We start from the raw sequence: 27011 nt of genomic DNA on the forward strand, positions 1-27011 counted from the left end.
CTCAACTAAAGTTTCCCTTCCCTCTCTGCTTTCTTTTATAATTAGGAGTCCATAAGTTGCTGGTTATGATACAACTGCTTAATAAAACTGCCAAAACTGAGTCAAGCTATTTATATTTTTCTCTGCATCATCTTTACTATGTTGGTTTTTATCCTTCAGGCTTCTTACCTTTTGGTTGCAGCATGGCTTTTTCTCATAATCAAGGCAAAAAGATGAAAGACAAGTAGGGACCGTCTGGTACGTTTTATCAAGAAAGTGAAAGACGCGTTCTCAGAATGCACAGGAGACTTCCACCCACAATTAAGCAAATAGAACTTGATTATATGATCAGCCCTAACAGCCACAGAGGCTGAGAAAATGAGCATTCAACTAGACCTTGATCCCTAGAAAGGACATTGATATTTTGCTAGCAAAAAAATGGGTAATGAATAATGAGTAGACAACTAATATTGTCTGCCACACTGACTTTCTAAGGGATGTTTACTGTTTCAGTAATTGTTAGGATGTGTACTGTAATTTTGTGATACAGAGTTTTATCAGCCTGAAGGGCTGTTTTCTATTTTTAACTTGATGAGGTTTTTTAAAATCAGAAATGGATGTTAAATGCTATCAAAACCCTTGTGGCGTCTATGAGAAGATAATATAATGTGTTTGTTTTTTCAATTAATATGTTAATTTCGAGTAATAGATTCCAGTTGTTGAATCATTCTTGCAATCCTGGGATAAGCCAAGCTTGGAATGTGGTTATTCTGTTAATCCATTGTTGCATTTAATTTGAAAATAGCACACTCATATTTTTTGCATTGATGCTCACAGTGAAATTGATCTATTTTTTCTTTATGCTATTCTCATCCAGTTATTTTCATGTGAGTTATGTAGCCACAAAAGCCACATAGAATGATTTAGGGAACTTTATTTTCCATTTGAATAGTGTCAATAGAATTCTCTGTCCCTAAAAGATTTGATAGGACTCTTCTTTCCAATAATTTGGGATTGGTTGCCTTCTTAAGGTAATGAATGTACAACTATGTTTTCTGTTTTCCCTTGTTTCTTAACATCTTCAGGTTTTCTGTCTCTTCCTGAGATAGCGGTTTCTTTCTTTTTTTTTTTTTTTTTTTTGGCTTGTGGAGTGATATGCTTTATCTTCATTTTCCTAATATATGCATTTTGTTAAAAACTGGACTCTAAATACAGTCATGCACCAAACAATGATGTTTCAGTCAATGACAGACCACATATAAAACCATGGTTCCAATAACATTAACACATCATGTTTTTACTGTACATTTTTTATGTTTAGAAGTTGCTTGATACACATATACTTACCTTGTGTTATAATTGCCTACAGTGTTCAGTACAGTAACATGCTGTACAGTTTTGTAGCCTAGGTGTGCAGTAGGCCACAGCATCTAGGTTCGTATCTATGATGTTGGCACAGTAACAACATTGCCTAATGCCACATTTATCAGAATGTATCCCCTCATTAAGTGACACAGGGCTGTATTTCTTCATCGGTTTTGATGTTCTGCTCACATTTTCATTTTTCCCAAATAATGAATATTTATTTATCCATTGAATTATTTAAATTTTATTTTTTAAAATTCACATGGTTAGTAGAGGGCATTTATTTTTATTTTATTTTGTTATGTTTAATAGTGCATGCTTGTTGTTTTGTGCTGCCTAGCATCCAGCCACCCCTTTAATTTTCAGGTTAGCACATGTTGTGTGGGTCTCAGTGGAACGGCCTTGTCATTTTCTCTGCTCACCTCAGGATAGTTACGGAATGGCCATGACTTAGACTTAGCCAATTCAATGCTCTTGTCCTAGATTTTGAATATTGAAGGAGGAAAAAAGTATAGGGACACTTGAACTGTTTACAGTGGTAAGGGCAAAGATGTATAGAGTCCAGAGGTGAGGGCTGCAGCAAGACTCCAGTAGTTGCAAGTGTCTAATAATAGCAATGCACAATGTGACACCCGAACTAGACCTTGACCATCTTTCCTGATGTCTGACCTGGACTTTCTTGCATCTTGCCTGGTTCTCCAGCCTATAGTTGATTCTGTAAGCTCCCTGCTATCCTTCCAATGTACTTCTCCACTGCTTAAAAGAGTCATAGTAAGTTCTGTTGCTTTCAACCATGAAGTTTTTATTAGTAATTTATAATTTCCTGTTTTATAGCTAAATGTTGTCTATAAAAATTCTCCTTTATGGAAATTTATGGAGATTATTTTTCTTTGGGGCCTAACACAGTAGAATTTTATTAATAGTACAATTTTTGCTTAGTCTCAGTTTATTAAACACAAGATGTTATGTATCTCACTTGTTTCTCATATAATTCAAGTCTTTTTTTTTTTTTTCTCCTATTTGGTTTATTAGTTTCTGAGATAAGTGGGTTTAGGTCTCAGATTGTTGTTGTAAATCTGGCCAGGTCCCGACCATCTCATTGGAATATTTTCATATGTTAGTATCTGTAGGCGTTCCTCTTGGACCAGCTTCTCCAGAGAAGAATCTTCCAGCTCCTTGCCAAGAGATATGTAAGGCTGGCTGCCAGCATGCTGGATGAAGAGTATTACAAGAGGGCCAAGAACATCCCCACTAGAGATATATGTTCTTTCAATCCTCCTACTTCTTATACAGTGCTTAACCTCTGGCCAAAGACAGGGCATCCTCACCTCTCCATAGGAATAACATCCTGTGTCTTCTGAAGTATTTAGGAAAATGATCACCTACTTGGAAAAGCAGGAGGGATGCTAAGGTTTAACTAATTATTACGCAGACTTCCTACCCCCTGATTTTAGTGGTGTCTTTTGTTCCTTCCTGCCCAGCTTTTTCAGGGTTCTATGATTCAAATAGCCTTGCTTCTAATTTTCATTTTCTCTACAGGCCCTGGAATGCATTTTAGCTTTCTGCAAAACGCAAGACACATCCCACTTATTCAACTGCTTTCTTTTGCCCCAAATCCACTGAAATCTCTAATTCATAGTCTCCCTCAGCTCTCTTTCTGTTTGTGGAGACAGAAGAGAGAAGAGAGGAGAGGAGAGGAGAGAGAGAGAGAGAGAGAGAGAGAGAAAGAGAAAGAGAGAGGAGAGCGCAAGTGAGCGCAAGAGCGAGAGTGTGTGCTGTATAGATACATGGATATATAATGAAGTTTTTAAAGTAGATTTTTATTAGGAAAGGGAGATGTTTCTTTAGTTTTTTTCTTGCTCTCTTCTTGTCTTCTTTTGTAGTTTTATTTTCCCTTTGCTAGTTTATGTAGTTTTTTTCTCTGAAGGTCAGACAGGGCTGAGAATAAAGTAAGAACAAGAGGCACCTGGGGTGTAAAATGTAAGGAGGCACATGCTGTCAAGTCCCGACCCTGCTCTTCATGACCCTGAGAAAGAATGCCTCCTCATACCTTAACAACCTAGCTGCCTGCCTTTCTTACCATCCTTCTGATTCTGCTGAGGGCATTTCCTTGTCTACAGTGCAGTTAAAGTAGAGAACCAAAAGGAAAATCATAGATGACATTACCGGTCTCAGAAGTCAGATGGTGGAATGTGAGCCTGCCAACATAGCTGGAAGTGAATGGAGTTTAAGAAAGTTTAAGAAAGAAAGGAGTCACAGAGGGGGACTTACAAAATCTGGATGCAAACTTTCCTCAAATTCTTTGTGGACCCTGAACACTATATGCATGGGATGAGACTCCAAGGAGCCCAAGATAAGATTTAACACCCCCCAGGGAATTATAACAGGATCCAAAGTCTCTAAAACACATAATCTACAATATTCAGATAAAGTATCTTTAGATTTGCAAAAACATGGCCTATGATAAAAAGAAAAAAGAGTTAATAAGAATAAAACTACAAATGCCCCCCAGTGCTCCACATCAGGCTAAGAAATAAGGAGCTCTTTCCCATCTTGCAAGATGGCCGGTGAAAAAGTTGAGAAGCCAGATACTAAAGAGAAGAAACCCCAAGCAAGAAGGCTGATGCTGGTGGCAAGGCGAAAAAGGGTAACCTCAAGGCTAAGAAACCCAAGAAGGGGAAGCCCCATTGCAGCTGCAACCCTGTCCTTGTCAGAGGAATTGGCAGGTATTCCCGATCTGCCATGTATTCCAGAAAGGCCATGTACAAGAGGAAGTACTCAGCCGCTAAATCCAAGGTTGAAAAGAAAAAGAAGGAGAAGGTTCTTGCAACTCTTACAAAACCAGTTGGTGGTGACAAGAACGGCGGTATCCGGGTGGTTAAACTTCACAAAATGCCTAGATATTATCTTAGAAGATGTGCCTCGAAAGCTGTTGAGCCACCGGAAAAAACCCTTCAGTCAGCACGTGAGAAAACTGCGAGTCAGCATTACCCCAGGGACCGTTCTGATCATCCTCACTGGAAGCCACAGGGGCAAGAGGGTGGTTTTCCTGAAGCAGCTGGCTAGTGGCTTGTTACTTGTGACTGGACCTCTGGTCCGCCAACAGGCTCCAGTGTGTGATGTTCCCCTCCCTGTGTCCATGTGTTCTCATTGTTCAACTCCCCCTTATGAGTGAGAACATGCGATGTTTGGTTTTCTGTTCCTGTGTTAGTTTGCTGAGAATTATGGTTTAGCAACAGAAATGAAATATTTGCTGGATGGTATTTTAAGCAAACTAGACACAACAGGAGAAAATACCAGTGAACTTGAAGACAAGTCAATAGAAAATTTTCAAATTGAAGCACATTAAACAATAATTTAAAAATGGTAAGAATTAAAGCATTCAATGACAAGGAGGTGAGTGTTAAGTTGTTTAACACATATATAATTGTAATCCCAGAAAGAGAGGGCGAAGGTAATAGGGCATAAAAAATACTTCAAAAAATTTTGCCTGATTTTATTCCCAAAACTGTTCAGAAACAGCACACCACTAATCCAGGAAGCCTGAGCAATTGAAACACAAAGAAAAACACACATAGGCACATGATAGTCAAACTGTTAAAAAAACAAAAATAAAAGAAAAATCTTAAAGGAAACCAAGGGAAAAGAGCACATGACATTTGCAGAAATAGTAACAGTAATAAAGCTGACTTCTCCCCAGAAACTATGGAGGCCACAAAACAAGAGAACATTTTCTTTAAAGAGGTGAGAGAAAAGAACTGTCAACCTAGAATTCTATATCGAGGGGAAAAAATACTTCAACAATGAAGACAACATAAAATCATTCCTAGATAAACGATTAGAGACTTTGTTCTCTGTAATACCATGTTATAGAAAAATGCTCAAGAAAGTTATTCAGAGAAAGGTAAAATAAAAGATAAGATAGAAATATAAATCTATAGGAAGGAATAAAGAACAATGGAAATGATCAGTATGTAAGAAAAAATAAGAACCAGTTTTCTTTTTAAAAAAATTATTTAAAAGTCAGTTGGCTCTTGGAAGGCAAAAATAACAACATTACCTAGGGTTTATAATTTATAGCAATAAAATACATGACAATAGTACAAAAAAAAGAAGTGTAAATTGAAACATTGCTGTAAGACTCTTACTATATAAGTGAAATTAATATAATATAGTTTTACTTATATAGTATATTAATTCAAGGTATACAGTGATAAATTAGGGGTTTATATTATCTCTAGAAGGAACACTAAAATAAAATTTGTAGAGGTCCTGAGAAATCAAGAAGTCATCCTGGATCACGAGGTGTCAACCAGCATTGCCCTGAGCACCAGTGGTATCATCCCAGCCCTGGATCTTCCTACCAAAGCATTAGGTCATGGCCTAAGCCTTTCTTTCCTTGTTAGAGAGACTCCTGAAAAAGGTGTCTATATGTAAAGAGGAAGAAGTGGGGTCATATGAAGCATTTAAGAAACCACCTTATTTCAGTCATTCTGTAAATGATGCCCAGTTCACATTCTGACAGCCCTCTGTGATCTGCATAATCGTATTGCATTGTGGTTGGCATGTAATTTCTGGAGGCAGCTGGAAGAATCAGACAAATCTTGGACATTGCTCCAGTGGTGTATGTGAACCATTCAGTTTAGCCAGAATAAATTTGCTTAGTAGGACCAGCCTGTATCACTTGAGTACGACTCAGCTACACTCAGACAGATGCATGGGTAAAGTATATCTAGTCACTTTGCACACATGTGCCTTAGGCACTAACACAGTAGTAGTTTGGGAAGTTTCAAATATGCCTTAGTCAACTGGTTCGCAGATAGAAAGCAGCAGGGAAGTAAACATTTTTTTAGTTTAGGGACTCTTATGCAATCAAAAAGTAGTTCCAATGAAAGCTATGATCTAAGAAAAAAAAAGTGCTTTGTAGTAAAATGGAGTAGCACTAAAAGTAGTTCTAGGCATACTAGCTAACTTTGGGAAGCATTACAGATGCCTGATTTATCAGAGATCAGTGAGTTAAGAGATATCACTGAGGAGCTTTAGCAGTGGTAACATCTTCAAATTTGCTTCTATATAGGTCTGTAATTGTGATTATGTGTGCAAATTACAATATGCATCCATTAAAAACATAGAACTATGGGTCATGAGTGGAAAACAAATGAATATTTTATCAATTTGTGTCTGTCTGTTGGAATTTAAGCTAGAAAAAAGAAAATGAAATTCTCTTCTTCTCCTCTCTCCCTCCCACTTACAAACCATTGTTTGGCCCCTGCTCTCAAGACAAAAGATGACACTCTTGAGTTCCCGTTATGGATTAAATAGTGGGATGCTGCTCGTTTGTAACTATTACTTATAGCTATCTTCCCTAAAAAACTAACTAGTTCCAAAATTTTATTCCCTAATCGGGGAAAGGAGGTAGGGTTCTGACTTAGGTCTTATTAGAGAAAGTCCTATGTCCTCTATTAACCAGAACCTTAACTTGAATCCCTGAGAAATTGTTAAGGATAGGTTCTTTTCTTTCAATTTTTATATTTTTAAATTTAAATTTTATATATTTTTACATGGAACACTTCACAAATTTGTGCATCATCATTGTGCAAGGGCCATGCTAATCGCTGTATCATTCCAATTTTAGTATATGTGCTGCTGAAGCGAGCCTTCAATTATGGGTAGAATTTTTTTAACTGATTCTGATAAACCCACCAAAAATCCTCTAAAAAGTCATTCACTTCTTAGCAATCGATTTTGAAAAATGCATATTAACAAGAAAATGAATTAGATATTTTTTATGAAGAATAGATGATATATTTTTCTTTTTTTAAATTTTTTATTATACTTTAAGTTCTAGGGTACATGTGCACAACGTGCAGGTTTGCTACATATGTGTACATGTGCCATGTTGGTGTGCTGCACCCACTAACTCGTCATTTACATTAGGTATATCTCCTAATGCTATCCCTCCCCCCACCCCACGGCAAGCCCCGGTGGATTGGTTCTTAAAGAAATCATCTTCCTCAAGAAGTTGTTTTTCATCCTCCTTTAACACATGATATTAAGAGTCTTTAGTGTATTTTAGAAAGAGCACTGGAATGACAAACACAGTCTGAGAATGTGGATTATAGGTCTGCTCCACCTTTCTGTATTTTCCTGTGTGAGTTTGGGCAATTCTCTCCATTTTTCTGAATACCTGTTTTCTTATCTGTAACAAGAAAATTTTCCATTTAAGCAGTGATACTCAAACCCTTTCAGGTCATATATTCTTTTGAGATAGGTAAACCTTTCAACAGAATAATACACAAAGCTGGACAAATGTTTCTCCTCTTATGTTTTCTCATTATTTCCTAGAGACTGGCATATATATTCTAAGATCAAGTTAATCATGAAACAGACATTGTTATAATTTAATCATTTGGTTGGTAAGGAAGCTCAGTGTCTCATTGTCTTTAGGTATTTCACCCAGAAGCCAGGATTCCTGGTGTCTTGCCTTTCATTCTTCTCTATGCACAAAAACTGGTTTCCTTTTCCTCTCCAGAAGAGAACTAGAGAATAATCATGAACAAGAGGAAATGCCAAAACAAACAAGGAGAAGAGAACTTTGGAGAAAGAGAAGAGGTTGAAGGGACCGAGGGACTGAGAGAAAAAGGAAACAGAACATAAATAAGGTTATTACTATTGACAGAGATGGGCCTGCATGGAGTGCCTCAATTATCAAGAGAGAGGCCTTTTTTTTCTAAACAGGTAATAGAGTGACCAATTTCTTATCACTCCTTGAATCCCATACGGGTTGGACAATATCATTTGAACCTTATTCATCAAGGGTGTGTATGTGTATGTGTATGTGTATGTGTGTGTATGTGACCTGATTCTACTCTTCTTTTCCTCAGGAGATCCCTAGATTCCTATGTGGAAGACAAGGATTCAAAGAGAGCTATATGTGAAACCAACCAACCAGTTGCTTTTCTGGATTTTCCAACTTCTTCCCCCTACACATCACACATTTACACATTTAAATCCAGGGGTTCACAGACACCTAATGCCCACCTGTGTCTCTCAGAATGAGAGCATTTACATTAGATAATAGCTTAATTCCTACTTTTTCTAATATCCAGAGTCTATGCCTATCTTTGCATACACTTCTTTGAAGTAGAAAAGTTAGGTTTTTATGTATGGAGAAAATAAACACAAAGAAACAAAGTAACTCTGTTCAGTAATACATATGGCAAATGGAGACCACTGATCACTTAAACTGAGAGAACTGTGCTCACCTGCATTGCTTGAACTAACTTTGCCACTTCTGAAAGAGAAATAAAGAAAAATATGGGGATTCATACTGGACAGAATTTAAGCCAACTAGAGTTGAACCAAGGAGAGTAATGAGCTGAATATTCAATAAAAATCCCAGATGACAGTCCAGGTTTTTTCCAAGGAGATCAACAACTCCAGTCACCAGAGCCCTCAATGGAGTGGTCAGTCTATCTCTCTACTCCACCCAATCAGCACCTGTGTGTTCCAAGGTCAATATTCTTTTTGTGAACTAAATTTCATTCTGAAGGATTTCAAATGCAACAAAAGTTGATCCACTGCAAAGATAAAAGAGCTGCTTAACAGCTGTGATAAACGAAATTAAAACAATTGGACATTCTTTCTACTGGGAATTAAGCTGTTTTCACTAAGATCCACACATACCACCGCACTAGAAGAGCTGACAACAAACAAATGTAAATAAATGTTGAAGAAGCAAAATCTACCCTTACTTTTAGAACTTAGGGGAAAAAAAAAGGCAAACACGTTTAGAAAGAAGCTAATTTCTATTTTTAAAAGTCTTACTTCCCTCTTGAAGGAAATCAATTGCTCCAAAAATTCTTGTAAAACTCCTCAGTAGATTTTTTTTTTTTTTGGCATAGAAATACAAATCATTTTGTAATGTCAATGATATCAACTCTTATAGGTTTATTGAATTTTTTATAAAATATAGTCAAAAGTCAAAACAAAAGTTATGGAGTAACTGATTAGTTATTGCTCATTGGACTGCAGTATATGTATCAGGCAGGGTCTTGAAAGAACTAATCACCACATTTTACACACCAAATGTGATACTTGAGGAGAATTTAATAAAGGAAGTATTTACAGGATATATTAGTCAAGTTTCTCTATAGAAACAGACCAATAGTATATATGTGTGTGTATATGTGTGTGTTTTATGTGCACTTTAATCATATAGCCTGAAGGTAATTTTATACAATATATAATATGTATATATACACATATGAGATTTATTACAATGACTTGGCTCATGTGATTATGAAGGCTAAGAAGTCCCAAGATCTGCACCCAGTAAGCTGGAGGCACAGGAGAGCCTATTTGCAGTTCCCATCTGGGACCAAAAGCCTGAGAACTAAGACAGCCAAATGTGTAAGTTTCAGTCCAAAGCCAGCAGGCTCCTGACCCAGGAAGAACCAATGTTTCAGAATGAGTCTGAAGTCAAGAAAGCACTAATGCTGCAGCTCAAGGAGTCAAGCAGAAGTTTCCCATTAGTCAGTCTTTTTGTTTTATTCAGGCCTTCAGCTGATTGGATGAAGTTCACCCATATTAGGGAGGCTAATCTGGTTTACTCCACTGATTCAAATGTTAATCTCACCCAGAAACACCCTCACTGACATACAGGATAACTTTTGAGCAAATGTCTGGACAACCTATCTCCCAGTAAGCTGACACACAAAACTAATCACACAAGGTATTGATTGAGTTTAAGAAAACCAAGTGCCCTGGGGTTAGAAATAATATATATATCCTGGTCCATGAGCAGTGAAAAGCCATTACAACTCCAGGGCCTGAAGGAGGGAGACCTTAGCATATCCTAGAGAGTTTAAGGGATGCCTAGGAACTGAAACTTTTGACAGGGAAGGAGCAAAGGAATAAATACTTCTAGAGATCAACTTCCCCCATCATAGAACAAGATAGAAAAGAATGGATATTGCACATGGATAAGCAACATATATATTGCTGACCTAAATCAAGAGTCATATGTGCATTCTAGAATCTACTTGGTAGCTTGAATTATAGCAATGAAGCTGCTATAAAATGAAATACAGGTACTGAGGCCTCATCCGCATTTATCAAATAGGAAATTATGAGGCTGGATGCCAGAGATGAGTATATATTTAAGATTCTACAGGCAATTCTTTCCTACATCTCTAAGTACACTCTCTTGAAAGACGCTTGTCTTCATCTTTATCTAGTTATTTGAGGATCACATCCTATTTCTAAAACCAGCCACATGTTGAGTATCCCTGATATGAAATGGCTGGAACTGGAAGTGTTTCGAATTTTTTGGATTTTGGAATATTTGCATATATATGAGATATTTTGAAGACAGAACTGAATCTGAACACAAAATTAATTTGTTTTATACCTTATACACATCAATTGAAATTAATTTTATACAACAGTTTTAATACCTTTGTGCATGAAACACAGTTCGTGCACATCAGAAAGCAAAGGTGTCACTATCTCAGACACCCATGTGGACGATCTGTAGTTGTCTGACATCACCATTTTTCCTAACTCTGAATTTATATGCTACTGATAAGCAGTAACTTCCTACACTTATTCACATATAAGTACTTAACAGTAAAAAACACAATATACAGGCCGGGCACAGTGGCTCACGCCTATAATCCCAGCACTTTGGGAGGCCAAGGCAGGCGGATCACAAGGTCGGGAAATTGAGACCAGCCTGGCCAACATGGTGAAACCCTGTCTCTACTAAAAATAAAAAAATTAGCCAGGCATGGTGGTGTGTGTCTATAGTCCCAGCTATTCGAGAGGCTGAGGCAGGAGAATCGCTTGAACCCAGGAGGCAGAGGTTGCAGTGAGCTGAGATTACGCCATTGCACTCCAGCCTGGGTGATAGAGCAAGACTCTGTCTCAAAAATAAATAAATAAAATAAAAATAAATTATATATATGTAAATATAAATATATAACACATACCATTAATACAGGAAATAAAAATGTGTTCAGGGTAACTAACCAGCATAGTGTCATCCCCAGAGTACCTGCATCAGCTGTTAGACAACAGTGACAACAGGCAAAGGGAGGCTTTCAGTCTCCACCTACCATGCTGGGTTTTAGTTAAAAGGTTACCGTACGCTGTATTTTGGTTTTAGGTGAAAAGAAACATCAGAGCAGTTTAGGAATGAGGAAGCATTCTGCTGGGTGGCTCTTTAAATTTTTTCTCCCAAGTCACTGGTCTTCCTAACAATAGTTTTTGTCTTAGACATCTCTGACTTTATAAACTGACAAGATTTCTTGCTCTGTTATGAATGCTTGCTGCTCTAGCCCTTCACTAAGCCCATGACACTTTTTCACCACCTTGTCTACAGGCACATTTTCTGCAGTGTTAACGATGTCATCTTCATCATTGCTGTTATCACAATCACCTTGATTCAAAACCATTTCGGCAATTTTACCACCAACCAATGAATGAAAAACTGGAGCCTCATTGTCGAGGTTGAAAACTTCTTTGGTGTAATTCCAGCATTTTGGGAGGCCAAGACAGGTGGATCACGAGGTCAGGTGTTCAAGATTAGCCTGGCCAAGGTGGTGAAACTCTGTCTCTACTAAAAATACAAAAACTTAGCCAGGCATGGTGATGGGCACCTGTAATCCCACCTACTCAAGAGGTTGAAGCAGAGAATTGCTTGAACCAAGGAGGCAGAGGTTGCAGTGAGCTGAGACCATGCCACTGCACTGTAGCCTGGGCGACAGAGCAAGACTCCATCTCAAAAACAAACAAACAAACAAAAAAACTTCTTTGGTATCCACTTCTTCCAGATTACTAATGGACTCTGAAGGTATAACATTTGCTTACATAAGAAGGTAAGACATCGTTTTTTTTCTTACTTGAAATGCAGAATCCTTCAAAGCTACCACATTGTTCATTACCAAACATAGTCTCAAATCAGAGGTTGTCCAAGGCATATACAACTATGTCTTCAGTTGTGCTCTAAGTGTTGCAACAGCATATATGGCATCCTACATGCTAGACTGTTTGAAAACCTCTTACGCCCGTGCCTCTCTTCCCTGTCGTTAGCATGGTGTTCAAGAAAGTGTTTTCTATATTTACTCTTCATTGATATGAGAATACCCTGGTCACACGGCTGAATTAATGAAGTCACATTTGGGGAAAAGGACATGACACAAGTATTTTTTATGAGAATATCAGCTAAAGGATAAGAACAGTTGTGAAGTAATAACAGAATATAGCAGTCATCATCCAGTCCAGCTTCCCAGCAGTAAGCACGAGCTGTTAGTACATAATGTTTGTGAAAACAGTAAGAAAAGATATCCAGCCAAGTATGGTGGCTCATACCTGTAATTCCAGCATTTTGAGGGCCAAGGTGGTAGGATCACCTGAGTACAGGAGTTCAAGACTAACCTGTGCAACATAGTGAGACCCCATTCTCTACAAAAAAAAACTATCCAGGCATAGTGGCATGTGCCTATAGTACCAGCTATTCAGGAGCCTGAGGCGGAAAAAATTACTTGAGCCTGAGAGTTTGTGGCTCCAGGGAGCTGTGATCACACCACTGCACTCCAGCCCAGGCAACACAGTGAAACCCTATCTCAAAGAAAAATAAAAATAAAAGTTGTCCTTGGTGATCCATATCTTTTGTGAGCACAATAATGGACTGGTAGAAATTCACTCCATGGAAACAGGAAGGATGCAAGCTTTTGCCCATCACAGCTATTTACACTCAGGCATGCCTGCTGCATTAGCACATCTCAGCAGTAAAGCTGTCCTTGGCATCCTTAATTCCTGTAGGGGATGTCTCATCAGCTGTAGTCAATGGTTTTCTGTGGCAATAACCCCAAAACAGTGATGCTTCATTGCATTATAAACTTGTTCTGGCATCATATTTTTATCAGTGGCAAACTCATCCATCAGTTTTTCTACTGTTTCACAATTAGTACATGCTTTATCACCACAAGTCTTAAAAAACAATAAATCATGTCTTTTCTTAAATTTCTGCAGTGTTTGCTGAATACTCAAAGTTCCCTTCAATCTTGAGTTCACTGTTATAGATCTTTGCTTGTTTCATGATCAGTATACAATTGAGTGCCATGTATTCACTGCAGTGCTGATGGACCTACTCTTTCAACACACAACGGAGATCTTTGTTTTTAGCTTTATGCAGTGTTGTTGTATTTTTCATTGATTTTTCTACATCACTTTCAGCATAAAACTATACAACTGTGTACTTCTGTTTCCTCAAGTCATACAGAGTGGTCATTCCAACACCATACTGTCCTATGAGGTGTTTTACATTTATACCACTGTCCGATTTCTCCTACAGCTTGACTGTCTTTGCTATACATCATCATAAATGCTTCCTCTTTTCTTATCATTACCCACATGGATATTTGTAGACATTTTCAACATTTTTATACCACAGACAAGAGAATAAGAAAAAAAAAAAACCCACAATGAGTAATGTGTATAGGTCTTGGTCCCATGTGGATCATCCTTGTGAACCTACCATTGGCATGTTCAGCCTGCACACACACCATTTTATTACACTTCTGGGGCATATTTGCATGGGGGACTCTGGGCATGCACAGAAAAAATACATCATAGCCAAAGGGGACTGGGAGGGCTTTTTTCCCCTGGAGAATGCTGAATCAATTGTGTGATATGTACCTGTGTTTTGACTATGACCCATCACATGAGGTCAGGTGTGAAATTTGCCACTTGTGACATAGTGTCAGTGCTCACCAAGTTTCAGATTTTAGAGAACTTCAAATTTTCAATTTCCAGATTAGAGGTGCTCAACCTCTAATTCTGTGTAAGAATTATTGTTTCCCCAATAACATTATTCTTTGGGAGATATTATTGGAAAAATATTGTTCCAATATTTTGTTTACACATGTTTACACATGTATTGGAATACATGTGTAAATATGTAAACACATGATGCTAAAATAAACCCTCTTTCTTTTTTCCACTAAGGTGACTACATTGATTATTGATGTGTTCTATTTTATGCACATACAGTCCAAGTCATGTTAGTGTGAAACTTACATGATAGTAGAAACAGCATATCTATATACTTTGTCCATTATAATTATGCTCTCACAATAAGAAGAACTTTCCTAAATGTGGAAATCAGAGTCAGCAATCAATCATTGCATTCAGGATAAAGTTCTCAGCTCATCATTTTACCTAAGAATCTTTTAGTGTGAAGTGATACCTTCTGTTAGTTTCTTCCTGGATCCTGGTTTTCTTTTTGTCATTGAATCTTTAAAAAGGCTGCAGTTTCATCAGACCTTCTGAGAAAGAGAAAACATGCTCTGCACACACGTGACTGTGGGAATCACAATGAGAAGATAAACAGAGTATCTTTAAAATACACATCCGTAGGTGAGTGCTTTTATGTGTTATCCCAGTAAGTCTGTGCAACTGTTCTAAATCATAGTCATCATTAGACTATTTTCAAGATGACAAACTTGCTAATCAGAGATTAAGTAATTTTCCTCAGGTCTCTCATGTATTAAGTAGCCAGAACTATGGTATTTATAGCCTGTAGTCTTTTGGCTATTCTACAGCCCCGCTCATTAAGTTAGAAGGCTGGGGAGAAGGCTACATTAGCCACGAAGATAGCCTTTAGGATTTAGGAAGCATTTTCCAATACCTCCATAACAAGTCGATTTCTTTTGTAGTATCTGTAAGGTGGGACATACAGGAAGTTTCTGTGTTTGGTGAACAGCTGATTTCAAAATGGGTTTCATGAATTACCCACCCCAAGGAGCACAGGATTATGGCACAGCAAATTCCACCCCCTGAGAAAATGCCTCAGTCCAACCCTCAAGCTGAAAAGGTCAAAGAGATCTCAACTGCCAGCACTAATAGCAGATTCATGCTACACAGTAGGGTAAATAGGTGACAGGCACAAAAGTGAAGGAGAAAATTAGCAGAAGCCCATCATTTCAGAGAAAGTATGTAAACATTTACATAATACCAGTAATCCTTTTAAATGCATGATCATTTAATTTTATCATGATTGAGAAGTAATCACTTTGAAGACACTGATGCTTGCCTTTCTGAAATCCTGCAGTGCATGCAGTTATAATATGAATATAGGTTTATAATATTTACTGTCTTGAAAAATAGTAAATGGTACAGGAAAAATGAAGACTCTAAAAACAGACCAACTTGATCTGTCTTGGTGCTTCCATTTACTTGCTGTATGACCTTGAATGAGTTACTCCATCTTTCTGGGCTTTATTTTCTTCACCTGAATCAAGGTTATAGTTATAAAAGTAACACTTATTTTTTCCTATGTGTCAGAAGCTCCTTTAGATGTTTTACATGGATTAATTCATGTGGATCACAATAACCTTATAAACTACACCCAATTATGATTTTTATGAGTATCAGAGTCCAGATCCAAATACAAGCTTTTGTTGCCTTCAAAAACCAGCTCTTACACTGACTCTCTAAATTCCTATACCATTTGGAGTTTGTAACCATTAAGATAATATACTTAAATGCCTATTAATAATCAATAAAGGTGAGTTTCTTTTGGTAAAAGAAAATCATGGATGCCTTCCCTGGCCCCCTACTCCCAGCTTTACTCCATACTCAAAGAGTAATGTTGCTGTGGATCAATTAATTTCAAGGATACTGATTGACCTTCAGTTTCTAAGAGTGGGACCATAATGGAGTATATATAAATAACTCTATTTTAGGGGAAAATTACACCTTATCTTGCTGATTGAAATACTCTTCAGTAGCACTGTTTACATTGGAGAAATTGAAGAGAATATTTTCGTTTCTGCATATCATTCTGGTATAGTGTGCCTTGTGATGCATCAAAGAATTAAAATGAAAACCAAAATAATCCACAAACATTCAGTTCATAATTGTGTTTCTTTGGTAAACCCTGGTAAGACTTGCCTTAGTTCTTTACACTAATACTCGGAGAGAGGGGAGATATGGATAGATGAAACTCACAAAAACAATAAAACAGAAGGCTGATCATTCTTATTGGAGGTATAATAAATCACTGGTGTGGCATCAAATTTGCAATGCTCTCAAAAAAAGCTGAGAGATCAAAAGGTTAAAAAAACATGAGAAACTGGTAGAAAGAGAGGAATGCTCAGTGATTCAAAATACCAATGACCCTAAAGAATATTCAGTTGATTCTTATTATTTGTGGTACTTATATTCTGTAAAGTGGCTATGAACCACTGAATAAGAAACCAGTACCCCTAAGTAAAATACATGGTGAGGTTTCTGCCCTGTGAACCTCTGGTCGCAATATCTTCACGAATCCATCAGTACATAACTTTGTTTTATGTGTGCCTTTGTTTCAAGACACTTTATTCATTATATAGTTTATATTAACATTGAGCTCACCGCCAACAGCATTACAACTCATGTCTGGAAAAAGAAATAATCTTATCTAAGATGCACAATTTCTCCCTTAATCATCTTGCAGCCTTCCTGCACTTAGGAACATCAGACATACTTAAGTACAATGTTTGGAGACCATTTACCAAGGAAAAGCATAAAAATGTAAACAAAAACAAAAACAAAAACGTACCACTAAATATACTGAAAAAAACAAAAAAAATTTCACTGGTAAGCACATGTGCATGTCTGCAAATGACCGTGAAAGCATTGCAAGTAGTATTTGGGGATTATGAATAAATTTTATCAAGTAAGCAAATTCACAAACACACAGTGTATGAGTAATGAAGATTGGTTGTATAAGAATGAATTACATTCTAAGTAATAGAGCTAAATACAGGGACATTTATTCTAGTAAAACACTTCTGTATGAAATTGAGAAAGTCTGTCACATCCCAGTGAAATCAAAGACAACACTGACTGTTTCACCCTTTCTGGCAAAGTATCTGAGCTACAGTCTTATAAGGAGTATAAAAACAAAAAAACAAAACACTAAGAAAAAATATTCCCAAAAGAATAATGGCTAAAAGACAAAGTGTTCAAATGGTGAAAAAGTAAGAAATAAGTAGGAATAAAGTGATTCAAACTCAATAATAATCAGAAAATACAAATGTGTTGCTCACAAAGTTATCAACACAAATATTAATACCAAATGTCAGCAAGGCTGTGGAGAAGTAAGTATCACATAATTTTTTTGGCTGGGACATCAATAAGAACAATTTTGATGGGAAATTTAAGAATGTGAATTAAAAAACAAAAAGCCTTTTGAGCTAACCATATGTCTTGTAGAAACAGAGCCATTAATGAACATATGTGCTATTATATTCAGCAAATTATTTTGATAATAAAAAATCTGAAATTCCATGAATGCCCAACATTGAGTTACAATATATTAGAAGATGGAATATTACTTAACTATTTAAAATTATTGTAGAGGATTCATATATAAATACACCTTTAATCCAAATGCACTGAAATTGTACATAGCAAAACCATGAATATACTAATGTGCAATGCAAATTTATACACATATATATAAACACATACCAGTATAACCAAATATAATTATGCATATAAATATTGCTGCACATCATGGATATATATGTGTGTATAATATCCACAGACACGTATCAAAATGTTAACAGGAATTACTTCTAAAATTTGGGTAACAAGTGATTTTTACTTTCTTTTTAATGTTTCACTGAATTTTCCAAATGTTTTAATGTATATTGTATCACTTTCCATAATTTAAAAGCAGATGTAATTTTAAAAAGGTGAGTAATAAATAAAAATTATTTGGATTTTTTAAGAAGAAAATTTAACTGGTATGACACTGCCCAAGCTTTAGCCTCTTGCTTCAAATCATCAACTTTGTTTTTATTTCTTCCTCCAACTTCCTTGGTTGCTCTTAAAAACGGTGCCAAGCCTAACTCTCCCAATAGGAAGTTCAAATATTGAACCTTTCTCAAGCCATTCAGCTTTGCCAATGTTCTGCAGAAAATGGTCCTGCCAGAGGTACTGCGTTCATACCTGCTCAAGGTATTTTAAGACATCAAATAAATTGTTTCTTGTGAAATTTTAACTGGCACGAAATAAGCCACAGCCTGCAGCATCTACAAACATGGTCAAATCCATGTTCAGTAGCTTATGCTCATCTCCGTGAGGGGCATGGCATAGGATGGTGCATCCTTGAGAGTAAACAGGGAACAGCTGCCTTAGGGAAAAGGGGGAGGGTGTGCAGTCATCTTCGGTAGGATTATATCTATGCCCATCAGATTTAAACACATACACACACACACACACATTGTCTTACGTGACTGATCAAGAAAATGGATCAGTAATTGAAAATGGCTTTCAGTAATTGGCAATTATACCTTCAAAGAGAGTTATATAAAAAATGAAGAAAAAATTGAACTTGAATTCCCAAACTGCAACCATTGGCGACAAGGACTTGTAAGTGTGTGCGTGTGTGTACATTAAATCTTAATTTTCCTATAGAAGAGCAATACACACTATGGGAGTGTGACTGGGCACTTGTCCCTGGGAAGTCACAGAGGTTAAAAAAAAGAAAGAAAGAAAAAAAGCAGCTCTGTTTCTGCTGGAAGAGCAAAGAAGGAAGAGGCTAATAGCCAGGGAAATAGGCCAGACTGCGGATTTTAAACCCAAAAAAAGCACAAACACAAGTCACCCTGAAAATAGCACTGGCTGGACAAATGGTGGACTGGAAGAGCCTGTTGAGAGAGGAATTGCTGAGAACATTTTAATTCTCTTCACCAGTTTGCCTTCTTCCATGATTGTAAAAACCACAACAAAGGGAGAAAGGCTCACCCATTGTGGGACAAAGTGCTGCAAATGTCGTTACCCACTGGATGGCAGTTGTGCTACTGAACATACAATGGCCTTCCTTTATCATCCTTCCAGGGCCAAATGAGATACCCCTGCCATCTAACTCTAGAGTTCAAGATTGTCTTAAGTCAAAGATCCCTTGGTTGTTCTGTTACGAAAATGAACAGATGCTCCCGTCTACTGTCCTGTGGGTGACACAGCTATGTTCAACTAACCCAGGGCCATAAAAACCTAAACCACTCCTCAGTTCTGGTTTAGGAGGTCCTGGGGTCTGGCCTAAGGAGCCACTTGTTTCTGATGACTGGTCCCACTTTGAACAGTTCTCTGTACCCATTTCATTCAGCATGATGCTGTGACTCTTCATCAATCTACTCCCCTATAGGTTCATTACTTACACTGTAGAAATGTGAAAAAAATGCCCATAAGAAGAACAAAGTGAGCCTGAGTCCACAGAAGGAAGTCTTCTGACCACTGTTTACCAGTAATCACTGATACAAAGAGGAAGGAAATGCACATTTTATATCAGTTTTATATTAGGATATAAAGTACTTATCAATAAGACATGAAACTTTTAATCCAAAGTGGATGAAAACTGTTCTCTAAAACAATAGAGAAAGAGAAATGGATGAAATGCAAAATTCCTTAATCATTCTAAGCTTGAACCTATTATTTTCATTTGGATATTCTTCAATCAACTTCCTCACCAAATCAAATTTTCACAGTAGAGAGAGTAGCATACTGCTATTTGGAGATAGGGGGTGGAATTCATTTGTAAGTACTCATGTAGTATTACAGGATAAATAATGCATTTATCAGCAAGAGATAAGCATACCACAGAGAAAAAAGGAGAACTAGCCATTTTCTTGGAATTATTCAGAGCGCAGGTTATACCGTGTCACCCAGAGTAGATACTGCCATTTGAATGCATGTCACATCCATTATGGAATGATGCAGGAAGGCTTAGTTTCCTCTTCAATTTACTGTTCTAGTGGTTATGCTAGAAAGTTGCAATTTGGCCTTCTATGACTTATTATATTAACAAAAGTAATTGTATTAATTACTACAAATTTATTTATAATTTTATAAAGTTATTTTTATAAAAATAGTATAGATTTATTATAAATTTATTATTATAAAATTAAATACAATTTATTATTATATTTTGATTTAATTATGTTTTGTAAGGAGGCATTATATTCTCACCAGGGATTTGGGTTAGACAGGTTTTCACATCCCAAGCCACCTTTGCATTTTTCATAGACATGACATCCACATGGAAGAGACTTGGCATTCTCAACAATGCTTTCAATTGCTAATTCAATTGTTTTCCAGTGGCATGCCTGCTACACTGCCCAAATTTTGAAAAACAAAAATCATATTAAGCAGTTTTCAGAATACTGATTTTTCCAACTAACTTCTTTGGGGAAAATTAGGTGTCTTCAAATTATTGCCTTACTCTTTCCCATACATGCCCTTGTCCAGGTGTTATCACCTTCATGATTAATTCACAGCAACAGATCTTTTTGTGCCTCTCTCCCAGCTAGCAGTTTCACAACTGCCTTGCAGAAGGGCACAGTGAATTAAGCAGGTGTGCACTTGTGGCTGTGTGACAGGCAATGGTAAGTCTATGAGTTAACAGGCTGATTCATGAATAATCATGATTCACTAGCTAACATACTCCAGAAAATTACAATTTTTATATATATGATGAAATAGGAATTGAGAAGGGCATATTGTAAAATGAGGAAAGATTCTATCCCTACCCTTTTTATGCTCTCTTGCTCACTTGGTAATTTCTCTTAAAACAATTGAATTCATATGGATTTCTAAACAGCAGTCCATGGCATTTATAATAACAAGTCTGAATTTTTGCCTGGGCATGGTAGCTCACACCTGAAATCCCAGCACTTTGGGAGGCCGAGGCCGGCGGATCACTAGAGGCCAGGAGTTTGAGACCAGCCTGAGCAACATGGCGAAACCCTGTCTCTACAAAAATACAAAAATTAGCCAGGCTTGGTGGCACATGCCTATAATCCCAGCTACTTTGGAGGCTGAGGCAGGAGTATCTCTTGAACCCAGGAGGCGGAGGTTGCAGTGAGCCAAGATCACTCCCCAGCACTCTAGGCTGGGCAACAGATTTAGACTCCATGTTTAAAAAAGAAAAGAAAAGGAAAGAAAAAATTATTTTAGCCTGCTAAGTTGTACTACTTTTTAATTCGCTTAGGAAATATTTTAATTTGCTTAGCTACAGTATAGCAGGGAAAAAATTATTTTAAGCTACCACTCACAATCTGATCTTTCCAACTAAATTATTTCAGTTTTTACATATTTTCTTCTAGTCTTGTACCAATTTATGCTCTATATTAATATATACATACACATGTACAGTTTTAATAGCCAGTGAAATATGTACACTGTTAAATACCTATACAATTTATATGCAAATACACGTTTATTATGGACATACACGTATGTACTCTATACTGCTTATTAAAAACATAAAGATTACTGTGTTCATTTAGTATCGAAACAATGATTTCTCTCATTGCTGTAACCGCAATTGTCACTCCTCTTGGCTTAATCACCCAAATTTTCTTAACTTCAATTTCTTTTTTGAGGGAAAAATTTATACGAATAATATTGCCCGACCTACTTCACTGGAATGTCAGAAGCCATTTAGAAAGTCAGTGGGAAAATGCACCGCAAAGACATAAAACTTTGAAGTGCAAGGTGCTGTGGTCACTGTCACAACTGCCTTCTACCGCTCCTGTCCAGGTGGGAAGCGTCCTCTATAGGTAAGACATTGCCGCTACGCCCTCACATTCTATCAAGCCACCTCTTTTACCTGGAGATGCAACTGGCAATTCAAACTCTACCAGGAAGCTTTTAAAAGTGCATTCCACTCTACACTGTCTAGCTTTAGAGTCTATTCTCTCAGTGCCTTTGTGTTTGGAGGAAGAGCCTGAAGAAAAAGGCTAAGTTCTCATTTTTCAGGTGAAATACAACATCTGAAACAAACAAAAAAAATCAGGAATTAACATCATAAAATGTGTTATTTAGGACATACATGGAAATACCAAGAGAAAAAGCTAAAAGAATGGAAAGCGGCTGCCTATGAGGAATGGGTGCTGGAAATAGTGGCAGAGGAAACAGTGGTTTTCATAATAGCCTTTGTAGACCTATTCAACCCCTTAACCTATGTGTGTGTGTGTGTGTGTGTGTGTGTGTGTGTGTGTGTATATATATATATATATATACTTTTTTAAAAAGTTTACATTGGAAAAAGGTTTACAAAATGCCTTGTGTGGTGCCTGTTACATGGTACATGCTTATTATTTTATCATATGTTTTATGTGAGAGACAGAGCTGCAACAGAAGTCTGTGCTCTGATTCTCAATTACTCTCATTGCTTAATGATCGATTTGAGCTTCCTGATCATGGCCTGTGTCCTCCTAACCTAATCTCTTCAACTAATTTTTACATAGTAATCAGAAGGAGGCTCCAACTCCCTTAGTGACAATGCCCTGGAGTCCCATTATACCATGGCTTTCAAAACTCTCCATAGTCCAAAGAGTTGCTGAATTTACATCTCCAAGCTTGAATTCTGCTGAAAGCTCCAGACTTACATAGTATGCACTCTATGACTGTGCTGGGAAGCTCAAACTCGTTAAGAAGTCTGTATGAAATATAAAGTTAAATAGACTTTTAAGATCTATAGCTCAGCTTTAAGGTCTTCCGTCAATCCTTCCTTCCTCTGTGGAACTGAGTTGGTAAATGTCTTCATGATCCACCCAGCTAGTGTTCAAGCTGGAAATCTGAGACTCAACTATGAGTCTCAACTTTCTCCCTCACTTCTCACTTCCAATTCAGAATCAAGTCATGCAGATCCTGACTGTGAAATATATCTCAAAATTGCACACTGGTCTCCAACCACCTCTGTGACCACATTAGTCCACCTCAATATCATCACTTGTTAGAATGATTATAAGAGCTTGCTAATTACTCTCCTTGCTTGCAAACTTTGCTCTTCAGTGGTTTTCCACACAGCAGGAAAGTGATCTTTGTAAATACAATCTGGCCAGGCTATTCCCTTGATTTGAACTCTTTAATGGATTCCCACTGTGCTTAGGTCCAGAGGAGATTTATTATCTGGGAACTGACTATTTCTCTTTCTCTTGAACCATTCTCCCTCATGCTATCTCCTGCATACTGGCCTCATTTCAGCTTTTCAAGGACACCCAGCCGTTTCCATTTCAGGGACTTTGCACAGAGACTACCACTGCCTGAACACTCGTCTATGATGGAGGCAGCTGAACACCTCCCACTTACACTACGTTCCAGTTCAAATGTCCTTTCTTAAATAGCCTTATTTTGGATGCATTAATATTAACATTTATCACAATTTTTATCTTTATATTTATGTATGTGAACATCTGTTGGTTGACTCCCCTTCCAAGCTATGTTCTGGAAAGTCAAGGACCATGTCTGTTTTGCTGTCCACTTGACCTCAGGACTGGCTCATTGTAGGAGCTCAAACAGTATTCTAAAGCATCTTCCACTAATGGTTAATTCATTTTTAAAAGTATCGAGTTAAGCAGACTGCAAGGAACTAGCCCAGAGACAATCTATGGGGCTCTTGCTGGCAAAAGGCCCTTGAAAAATGGCTCTTTTCACCCAGCCTTCCAAGCTCCACTAGTCAAGGGCACAGCAGGATTCTTGAGGACTTATACAAACTCAGCTCAGGAGAGCCAGACCTTCTTCTTCCCTTGGCTCCACATGCAAATAATATGAACATTTTCTTATTAAAAAGGAAAAGAGCATCTAAGGTATTTTATTCTGAGTATTTGTTCAGTAAGGAGAAGTTTACACAGCTTGTGGAGAATTATTCAGCAGGAAATTAAATCTCTGTAATTCTGAATTTTCACTTTGCTTTTAATTGGCAATGCTTCCTGGCAAACCACTCTCCCCTCTAGAACATTTGTTAATACCACATCCGCCATCAAAATGTGCTTTCAGAGCCAAATTACAAAACAGGTTAAACAAGATGACTCTCTGGAGGTTTGAGATACTAGGTTTTCGATAGGCTATGAACACACCACCAGGGCATGCAGATATGGTAGCAATTAAGTTTTGCATAGTAATTTGAAGCTTACAAAGTACTCAAACAAGATAACGGATTAACAAAGAAAAAAATTCTCTTACACTATCTATGTAAACAAATTATCTCTTACACTATCTATGTAAACATATTATTTCATTTGAGCCACCCAACAATTTTATGAGACTGATTTTGGAACTATATTTACCAAGAGGGCAACTAAGTGACTTAGAGAGACTGAAATGACTTGCCCAAGGTCACACAACTAATGCCCCACAGGCAGAACTTGAAATTAAAGCTTTTAGCAGATTTATTTTTGTATTATCTCATGCTACTTCTCTTCTGCTGAATCTAAGTATTTTGCCATTTCATTTAGGACAGAGAATGGACTTCACCTAGAAACAAATAGTTACAATAAAGAGTGGATCTGTATTTTCAACAACCAACCAACCTGACCCTTTACTTACTAAGGAAAGCCAGGTTGATTTTATCCTTTTCCTTTGCTCCATTTAATAAGGAAGGGGCAATGATTTTTACCTCTACTGGACCAGAAGATGTTAGAGGGTTTTTATACAGAGAACATGAGAAAATTGGACAGTAACTTATCTCATTTTGCTGAATCTATGGCTCCATGAATTGTTACACTCACCAGTGTGTTTATGCATTTAGAAAGAAGAAAAAATATTCTGGCAATTAAACCAGGATAGCCAATGGCAACATGAATCTAAATTTCAAACATCTTTACATATTTTTAAATGTACATTTAGAATATATTAAATATACAAGATAACTCAGATCAGTATGACAAGGAACATACTGTCTCTCATGTATATCTTTAGAAACTCATTCCTTTTTTCTGTTTTTCTGCTAATTTAGTCCTCATCATCTTCTTCTGGAACATTAATATGCAAAACCTATTGCTTTTCCCATCTCACTTCTTCTCCCTCCAATCCATCCTCTGTACTGCTATTAGAAAAACTTTTTTAAAAATACAGCTCTGACGATGATTTCCTCACATTAAAGACTTTCATTGATTTCCTACATCCAGGGTGAAATTATAACTTCTTAAATCGTCATCCCCAGGCATTTTACAACTGGGTCCCAAACTTCCTCTCTGTCCCCATCTCATAGTGTATCTTATCCATAGAGCATACTTTACTTCTCACTGTTCCCCAAGACTGTGTCCTATCACACCATACATACAGAAGTGAACATTCTGTTTTCTCTCTCAGCAAAGCTATTATTCTCCGTCTTTGCTGGTAAACTCTTGTACATTCTTAAAGACCAAGATCAAGTGGAATATCTTTTTTATGATGCATTTGCCATTCTCAGGCAGCCAGGAGGATTGGAGGGGAGATCCAGCAGCAACTTAGCTCAAAACATTCCAACAGATGTTAAGAGAGAGGCCCAGACAAGTGGAGTGTTTTGTTCAACGTTAAACAGCAAGCTAATGACAATGTTTGGGCAAAAATCCATGACTTCTCGCCCCAGGTTCACTTTTTCTTGCACTTGAATGAATGTAAATAAAAGAATAGAGTGAAGGTAAAACTCAAGACCATCCCTGGCCATCAGATCTCCACAGTTACTTCCAGCAGGTCTACCAGAGACTACCTAGACCACCAGCAGGCAAACTGATGTCCTGACAAGGCAGTCACAATTGGATTCAGACCTCTTTGCCCTTGGGTTACTTCACCCCCCAGAATAATAATCCCCACCTCATAAAACATTGTGAGGATGAAATGAAATTTGTGTATTTCAATGCCTATCACTGTGCCTAGCATAAATAAAACTCAATAAATGTCACCTCCTTTACCCATTTCATACTAGATGAGGTCGAAATATGGCTGCTTCATGGTTAAACTCATTGTCAAACCACCAATGTAGTTAAGCAGCATTTTATTTAATACATTTGTAAAAACACACAGCTTTGGCATAAGTTCCGCATTGAGGATAACCCCACGCTGTTTATATAATACACACATGTGTTCACTTTGAGAATCAGGTGAGTGGCATTACCACCAAAGTCATAGCATTTGGGTATTGACCCCCAGCAGGAAAATGGATCAATTAGGCAAGTAGAAGGAAGCAAACAAGTCTACAACTATAAATGTCAGCACACACACACACCCAGAATTAGGGAGCGAGATCAAAGGCAGATTGTAGCTACCCAGGAGAGACACCAAGAAGATTCGCATTGGAGCAGCAAGATCCAGGCACCCAGAAGACCTTTTCAGAACTTCCAACCGTATCTGGAGAGAAATCAAAGGCTGAATCCTTGGCTATTGCATTTCAAAATAAATAAAGACTCCTCTACTTCCTTCCCAAAATATCAGCCAAGCTAAATTTATGCTCTAGAATATTACCCTGGGAGCTGTCCCTGGAAGAAATCATTTTAACCCTAATACTGCTCTTTGTTTTGAATCCAAGTCTTCTGCCTTTGCCCACACAGCCATTAGCAGACAAATTAGAAAAGCATCCAATCAAAAAATATTTACCGAGCAAAAGGGTGTAAAGTGCTGTACTAGAGGAAGTGCCAGTACCCAGATATTATTGAAACATCTCCCTTCGAGTATTCTAAACTTACTTTGTTACTAGTCCCTTCTGTAGGGTTAAGTATTGCCTTTTTTTGGAGGTCATCCTTTAAGTGTCAAAATCCTTGATGTGAGGATAACATGTTAGATTGACAACACCTTTCCAGAGGGGCAGGACTACTGACATCTGAGAGCATTTGACTGGGAAGAGGCCCTGA

At 37.4% G+C, this 27011-nt stretch overlaps 1 pseudogene across 1 annotated transcript in view; it reads left to right on the forward strand.

Moving 5' to 3' along the window:
- The first annotated feature begins 3887 nt into the window (after window positions 1-3887).
- Window positions 3888-27011, forward strand: part of LOC105526781 — a 143448-nt pseudogene continuing 120324 nt past the window's right edge. Inside the window, exon 1 of the transcript XR_001004145.1 lies at window positions 3888-4456. The product of XR_001004145.1 is annotated as a 60S ribosomal protein L6-like (transcript). The remainder of the gene's footprint in view (window positions 4457-27011) is intronic.

Source organism: Colobus angolensis, unplaced genomic scaffold (assembly GCF_000951035.1).
Source record: "Colobus angolensis palliatus isolate OR3802 unplaced genomic scaffold, Cang.pa_1.0 Scaffold6, whole genome shotgun sequence".
Lineage (NCBI taxonomy): Eukaryota > Metazoa > Chordata > Mammalia > Primates > Cercopithecidae > Colobus > Colobus angolensis.